Here is an 8,757-nt window from a genome sequence, read left to right as displayed (position 1 = left end):
TTAAATAGTGACAACAGTTAAACAATAGCAATAGTTACTGTGTGGATATGACTTATGACCTGTGACCTATGTAGTAGTCCCAGCTACAAGGCAATGGTTTGGCTGCAATACACATTTCATGTGTAATAGAATGTGCATAAAAATGATCCTGTGTTTTGGACAAGGATCATGATGTGCTCTAGAAGAGTGGAAGAATGTCTAATAAAATACAAACTTTCTGGACTTGGGCATGTATGCAGGACTGGAAGGGCAGAGGTGGAAGGACTGTGCTTTCTGAATCATTTGATCTCTGATCATACAGTAGGGGAGCTGATAATATTCTGAGGCCTAGATGGGTGGCCCTAGACAATGAGGGACTCTGGAAAGTCTTAGCAATTATGAGTACTAGTTAGTGGAAGGTAGCTTTCAGGTTCTGTGCAGGATTCTCCTATGCTTTTGCTGTAGTGAATTGTAAAGAAGACCACAAAATATGTCATGGTGAGTGTAGCGTGTTCATAGCAGGTCTGCTGAGTGGTCATTTCTGTTGGAATTTGCATCAACCATGAGCCAAACTGTGGTTCTGTTGGTTCATGTGATGACCCAGGCAGGGCCCCAGTTCTCTGAGCCTCACTGTGTGTGGATTTATAAGGGAGGGGAGAGACTCTGCAGTTCTGGCATGGAAGGATATGATGCTTGCAGTGTCACTGCCGAGTGTCCACACATAGGCATGCTTTTGGTGTGTAGTTGGAAGACAGAGTTTCATCAATATATGATAGAATGCTTCTAAGGTTCTGCCACCACCAGACACAATGGTGTGATTCTGTAAAGTTTATTTCCAGGGTACAAAAGGAGTTTCTGATCTTCAGAGGTTTCTCAGGTGTGCATGATGTTGGGTGGGTGGAAAGGGCAGAATCCACATTTCCTGCCATTGTCCATGTTACAAGAAGCATTCATAACTAATAAGAAGTCTCTGTGTCGTGATTTTGGAGCTGGTTCATGCCACAGAAGGAAACCCACTACATGCCCCTATTTACTTCATTTCAAATTGGTTGTTTCTCTTTTGTTATTTGTATGTCTATGCTCATGAATATATATGAGCTACTGAGTCCATTATTTCTTCTAATTATTTTTCTATTTATATGACTTAAGGGGAGAACACTTTGTTTTGAATAACCAACTAGGATGCTGACATCTGGGAAAAACAATTTTCCCTCTCAATAGTCATTAGTCTCCTATAGTACTTTTTTCTAGGAACAGGGTCTCATTAGATCTCCCTAAACTTTCTATGTTAGCATATGTACTGGCCATGCTTGCTTCTCTACCTGAGATCATTTTCAGATCTTAGGGTGTGTCTTCCATGCTAGCTGTGGTTTGACTTCCCAGCTTCCTGCTCTAGAGGTCCAGGTCTCCTCCTCCCAGGCCTTGTGGTTTGCAGTGGATGGGCTGCTTTGCTCTCTCCACTGGTTTTGATCTTAGAGCAGGTCCCGAGTTTAGCTGCCAAGCACTCCACATCTGCCTCTTTCCTCAAAACTGAAATCACCACAGGATTACCATTTCTTCTGAGTCAGGCTGAGAATAGTGTCTGGAAGGGCATTACTAGGGAAGAGGAATGTCTGTGAACATGTTCTATGGTGTGTCTGTGAGGGACTTGCCTGGGGTTGCATCTGGAGATTGCTGTGCTTGTGAGGAGAGAAGTGGAGGAATTTCTGTTCAGTTTGCCTCAGGGAGAGGGTATGCATAGTAGATGATTTGTGGGCTTGTTCCCGGGAGGCAGGAAGTTGGGGCTGTAAAAGCTCACAGACCCTGTGCACCAACCCAGCTCTATTCTTTCCTATCTCAATTATCTGTAGAGATGAAGGAGATGTTCATGGAGTGTCATGTGGCCTGATCATTTGGAGCCCTTGAACTAGTCCCTGGATTCCCCCAGGACCTGGATCTAGGTTGACAAGGAGTCAACAAAGGCTGATGATGAAACCCAGAGATGTGGAGGTTGTAGTGCTGCTGCTGTAGTTGTTAGGAGTAGCAGGATGCTGGAACAGTGCAGGAACAGCTTGCCATGGTCATAGAGGTGAGAATTTGATGCAAGAAAAGTGATCCGGGAATCCATCTACCCTTTTTAAGGATCTTCCTGCCACCAGGCTGCCTTCTGTTTTTTTAGTCTCTAAGATACTCTCCAGACCCTTCTTTGAGTGCAAATGCTTTCCAAATACTTCCTGGTACCCAGCTCCTTTACTGAGTGTTCCAGTGCCTCACCATTGAATTCTGAGACTTCAGATACTGTTAGAGACATGGATTTTCCTGAGACAGCATGGGTGATCCTCATAGGTAAAACTGGTAATGTTATAAAGCACATAAACTCATAACTGTTTTTTGAGGCATTTCTATTTTGTATTTAAAAATCTAGTTATGTTGGTTATTATCAGAATTAGGGAGCTGGTTGAAATTATAAATTGTTGCTGTTCCTATACATGTTGGTTAGACAAGTCAGGGTTAGATAATTGTTTGGAAGCACTCTCTTGTGTAGAAGAAAACTGTTATATTTTGAATAATAAACCAATGGTATAAAATGTAATGTTTACTGGAATTGGTTTTATATGTTCAATGTAAATTAGTTTATATTTGTTTTATTTATTCCATGTATTCAACATATATTATTCATTAAATTATACAGTATGAGTTTGAGGCTTGCTGGAGCTTTGTAATCTTGTCTCAAACAACATAGCAAAATTATATTTAACTATATTTGTGTGTGTGTATGTGTGTGTGTGTGTGTGTGTGTGTGTGTTTGTGTGTGTGTATTATTGATAAAGGTCTTTGTCTCATATTCACTATGAAGACCAAATTCAAGGAGATCTGCCTGGCTCTGCTATCATACTTGGTCTATTCATTTCTGAAAATAATTTGACATGGACCAGTGGCTTACACCAAAAGTGACTTTAAGAGATATTGTCCTGAATGTGAGTATCTCTGCAGACCTTAAGCTGGGATGCTTCAGTGCATTTTGGAAAATGATTTCAGGATGAGTCAATACAAATCAGATTTGGGCTGGGTGGCTATGGCACATGCCAAAAATCCCAGCACTTGGGAGGCAGAGCCCTGTAGATCTCTCTGTGTTCAAGTCCAGCCTGGTCTACAGAGTGAGATCCAGGACAGGCACCAAAGCTACATGGAGAAATCCTTTCTTGAAAAACCAACAACAAAAATTTTCCAGTTTTGTCTACATTGGGGATTTCTAATATGAAACCAGTGAATCAGGTATGGATGATCTATAATTGTCCCAGTTGACCATTTCTTGGGCTCCAGAGACCAGGATCCTTGGCCAGGAGATGTACATGTTTTCATTGAAATATTAGGTCTGTGCCAGGACAGAAATTCTATTCTCTTAATCAAGGGCCTTTTTCTCATAACAGGTCTTCTTTACTACATTTAACTTTGCCCCTTCTTGGCCCCTAGTATCACTTATCATCAGAGATCAGAACTCCCAAACACTTGAAACTGCTAAGAGTCCTAGAGACACTTCTGGCTTTTAGTCAAGAAACAACTGGTTACATTACTTTGGGTTTTTTACTCTAAACTGCAAAGTTGAATTTTTTCCTTCAGTTCTTATCCCACGTCCCTCTACAGAGGTAACACTAACTGAAATTATGAGATTGAAACAATGACTGATCTGACTCCTTCCCACTGAATTTGGTTTACCAGGTGGCAGTTTTGGGATATCCTTCCATTGTCCTCTTATAATGTCCAAAATCTCAGATATAGACAGAAGTAGAATTCCTTTACTGGTGTCTGGAAAGAATTAAACTTTCCAAAGTCCATAAGACATTCTTGATGGGCTCACAATGGCACCCATCTATTAGATGTTTCCCTTTGACCTTTAGGTTTGGTCTCCAGTGATGAAGCCACAATTAGTTTTAACACTATTTTATAGCTGTTTCCTAACCAAAAGTCCCTTCCCATGTTGCTTTTGTATAGGGAAAGAAAAAATATTCAGTGTCGTTTAGATGCAAGAATGGTGATTGCCAAACCTTGCCAAGACAAGGTGGGATAGTCCTTAAATTATTTTCTGCTTCATATGAAAGTCTGTCAGATATGCTAGGCCTGTAGGACAAAACTGGATACCCCAATGTTACAGAGGAATCTTTGGTGTCTTTCCAGGCAACCAGCCCTTTCTGTCATCTCTTGGTTTTTTTTTTTTGAAGTTGTTTGCTTGTACTTCTTGCATATGTAAGTATTATTATTTACTTATTTGGTCTTTGGTAGAGTTTTCTTTTTTTTTTTTAATGTAGACACTCAGTGATGTACAATTTCCTCACATCACCATTTTGTTGTGTCCTTTAAGTTTGGGTATGAGGTGTAATTATTTTCAAAGAGTCCTAGAAACTCTTTATTTTCCTTTTTTATTTCTGTCCTGACCCACTTTCTTCAGTACAGTGTTGTTCAGTTCTCATGAGATTTTAAATTTTGGTTTTGTTTTTTTTTTTTTAAATTTTATAGTCAGCTGTTGTCCATAGTGATCTGACATTATGCACAGAGTTATTTAAATTTTCTTGTATCTGTTGGGACTTGAATTGTGTCCAAGTGTCTAATCAACTTTGGAGAAAACCCCATGTGGTGCTGAGAGGAAAGTGTATCTTTTTTTGGATTGAATGTTATGTAGTATCTGTTTGGATCACACTGCTTATAAAATCCTTTAGCTCCAATATTTCTCTGTTTGATTTTTTGTCTAGGTGACATGTCCATTGGTGAGAGTGGGGTATTGAAGTCTACCACTGTCAAACCCTGTGTGAGAGTCACTGTGTCATTTAATCTGTGGAAGTGTTTCTTTTACACAAGTGGATGACCTTGTGTTAGGGGCATAGGTATTATTAATTGAAATGTCATATTGGTGGATTTTCCTTTGATAAATAATGAGTGTTCTTCCAATGTCATTTGATTAATTTTTGTTTGAAGTTTATTTTGGTAGATAATAAAATGGCTGCACAAACCTGCTTCTTAGTTCCAATTGCTTTAAATATGTTTTCCCAGCCTTTGCCTTTTAGTAATCTCTATCCTTGATGTTGAAGTGTGTTTCTTGTATATGATAGAAGGGTGGACATTGTTTTTGAATCCATATTCTTAATTTGTGTCTTCATTGGGGAGTTGAGTCATTTGATATTGGGAGACATCAGGAATAATGATCATTAATTCCTCTTATTTTGTTGTTAGTAATGACGGTAGTATGTAAATGAATGTATGCTTGTTTGTGTTTTCCTTCTTTTGGTTTTGCTAGTGTGAGATTATTTATTTACTGTTTTTTCATGTGTGTAGTTAGCTTCCTTGTGCTGTATATTTTTTCTAAGAATCTTCTGTAGTGCTGCATTTGTACATAGATACTGTTTAAATTTGACTTTTTCATAGAATAAGTTATTTTCTTTATTTTTGGTAAATGAAAATTTTCTGGATATAGTAATATGAGATGGCATCTGTGTTTACTTAGAACACGCACCACATGTGTCCAAGCCCTTATGGCTTTTAGAATCTCCATTGAGAAGTTAGGTATAATTTTCATAGGTCTGCCTTTATATTTTGCTTGGTCTTTTTCCTTTGCATCTTTTAATATTTTTCTTTATTCTGTATGTTTAAATATTTGGTGATTATGTGACAAGGGGACTTTTTTTCTGACCCAGGTTATTTGGTGTTTTACATGCTTCTTTGTACTTTTATCAGCACCACCTTTAACTTAGGAAAAATTTATTATATGATTTTATTGAAAATATTTTCTGGACTTTTGAGTTGTGTTTTTTTTTTGTTGTTGTTTTTAATCTTTCCTCTACTCCTATCCTTCACAGGTTTGGTCTCTGCATAATATCCCAGATTTCTTAGTTGTTTAGCATCAAGAAATTTTTATTTTTAACATTCCCTTTGACTGACATATCCATTTCTTCTATTGTATACCCAGGGTCTGAGATTCTCCCTTGTATTTCTCTATTCTATTTGTGAACCTTGCCTCTGTAATTCCTGTTTGTAGTCCTAAAGTTTTCTTTCCTGGACTACCTTCAGTTTCTGTTTTTTTTTTTTTATTATATTTATTTCCGTTTTCAGCTCTTAAACAGTTGTATTTGTTTCCTTTAACAATTTGTTTGTTTTATCTAAGCTTTATTTAAGTTTTTTATTGGTTTACTCCAATTGTTTGTGTTTCCCTATCTTTTTTTGGAGGAGTTTATTGATTTTCTTCCATTGTTTGTTTGTACTTTCATGAATTCATGTAAGCTATTCATTTTTTACGTGCCTCTATCTTCTACATATATTTGGTTTTAAGATTTTTTCCTTGTATTTCATCTATTTTTAACTGTTTAGTTCCTGTTGTGGTAGGATAGGTGGGTTCTGGTGGTGACATACTGCTCTGGCTTTTATTAATTATGTTCCCCTGCTAGAACTCTGGGTTTAGGGTGATAATAGGTCTAGGTGCTGGTTTATAACATCATCTTTGTTGGGTGGGAGTTTTGTTCCTGGGTTTGTGTTTGTTCTCTGGAGTTTCAGATTGTGTGTTGAATGAGTGTTGCCTTTTTCCTGGCCTTCTTAGCTGATGTGTTCAAGGGAGAATTCTTGCTGTTGTTGGGAACTGGGAAAAGAGTAATGCAGGGGAGATGATCTTCAGATGCACTGGAACCATGGAAAGGGAAGAGAGTAAGTTACCTCTGATGTTCTACTCCACTGACAGGATCAACTTTTTAAATCAGGTATTTGGTAAGAGACAATGTGGTAGATCTGCAGCCATCCTAACAGGTCATCTGGAAGATGTGGTGAGTAAATGACAATAGGGTATCCACCCCAGTTGGGTGATGGGATTCAGATATGAGGTGAGTAGTGAAAGGTAGGGGGGATGGTCTATTAAATCCACAGGAACATGGAAAGAGAGAAGAGAAGCTGCAGCTGGAGTTCTGTTTCAGCTCTCAGGGCAACCCTGAGTATTGGATCTCTAAGAGTGGAGAAGGTCTCTGCATAGTCTTCCTGGTCCCATACCCAACATCTTAATACTGATTCATTAGGTTCCCAGGGATCATTTATTTACTTATTTAGGCTTCTGTTGTGGCTAATCTTGAAAGACATCTAGTTTATTGGGGAAAAAAGTAGTATTTGGGCTGAAAATGTCAGTTAGCATGTATTCTTCTTGGGGGAGTTCAGATATGAGCACCCAAGTTTGGAGGCTTATAATCAACTGCTATTCCAGATCCAAGGGATCTGACATGCTCTTTGTTCTGTCACCTATACACACATGGAAAATATTCTTTCTCATACATACAAATATACACATACAATGGGTCTAGACTTGTTTTCAAAAGCTCTTATGACTTATAAAGCAATTAGAGAAATCAGGTTGCTTTAAGTTGTAATAAAAATCATACAATGTCTTTAAAAAACTATTGTCTTTCATTTATTTAAAAAACATTTCATTTCCTCACTCTGATACAGGTTAACATATAATGTTCAATCATAGGAAACAAAATTATTTCTAAATTTTCTAACAGAAATCCTTTTTTTTATCAAAGGAGAATGAGATAGTATTAGTAGCCAAAACTATTTTCTACAATATCTACAAAATTTCTACAAAAAGTAGAAATATCAGGCTTCAAGTAAGTGATTCCAATTTTGGTGGAACAGTCTCCTCACCCAACCCATTTCCTATTATTTGTGAAGGAGAGAACTGGAGTGCACAGTGTGAGTGGTAGTCAGTGATTTATTTGATTTTGATTTTCATTAGAATCTTATAATTCTTTTTCAAGGGACAATGTTATATTTGTAGGTCTGTCTTTTTGTCCCCTTTTTTTCAGTGTTACCATCTGTATGGTGTGAGTTTTTATTAGTTATAATATGGTTATATTGCTTCTCTGGCAAATGATGAAACTTCATTTTTTTTTTTTTTGGTTTTTTCGAAACAAGGTTTCTCTGTGTAGCTTTGTGCCTTTCCTAGAACTCCCTTTGGAGACCAGGCTGGCCTCGAACTCACAGAGATCCACCTGCCTCAGCCTCCCGAGTCCTGGGATTAAAGGCGTGCACCACCACCATCCAGTGATTCACTTTATGGAAAATTGCTATATTATGTTAGGAGTTCCTTAGGTTTTTGATTTGGAGGCTTTCTGTGGAGGAACAATTTTAGTTTTTTTCTTCTTGATCTTAGAAACTTGTATTTCTTCATTTCTTGGTGTATCTGTATTGCTACTTGTTATCATCATCTTTTTTTTCTCTTTAAATTATTGATGTAGTTCAATCATTTTGTAAAGTCTCATATATTATTGTCTCTGTTTCCTAGTTACTTTCAGATGTCAACATTTCTGAGCTCACAGTCACCTTTGGGAACATCTGTTGAGGATGTGCCACATCAGAGTAGCTAGTTGCTAAGTTTTTGACAGATTTTGTTGATTGATGATTGACGGGTGATATCCCTTCCACTGAGTGTGCAATATCCCTAAGAAAGTTGACCTGCGCTAGATAAGACAGCAAGCTTGGCATAAAAGACAATGACTATGTTAGAGAGAAAGCCTGGAAACAAAGATTCCTCATGGTTTTTGCCTTCAGTTGCTAGATTGAATATCTATCCTAAACACTGACAATGATGGATTGTGATCTGGCAGAATGAGCCAAATAAGCACATTTGTCACCTAAGGTACTTTCGTGTAGAGAATTGAATCAGAGCAAGAAAAAAGCAAGTTGTATCAGAATGTGGTAAACCCAAAGTGATTCTGTTGTTCATAGATGCTGGGAATGGTGACTTTTGTGGGAATGTTGAACATATCAAAA

This window comes from Peromyscus eremicus, unplaced genomic scaffold (assembly GCF_949786415.1).
Source record: "Peromyscus eremicus unplaced genomic scaffold, PerEre_H2_v1 PerEre#2#chrX_unloc_1, whole genome shotgun sequence".
Lineage (NCBI taxonomy): Eukaryota > Metazoa > Chordata > Mammalia > Rodentia > Cricetidae > Peromyscus > Peromyscus eremicus.
Note: the sequence above shows the minus strand (reverse complement) of the source record.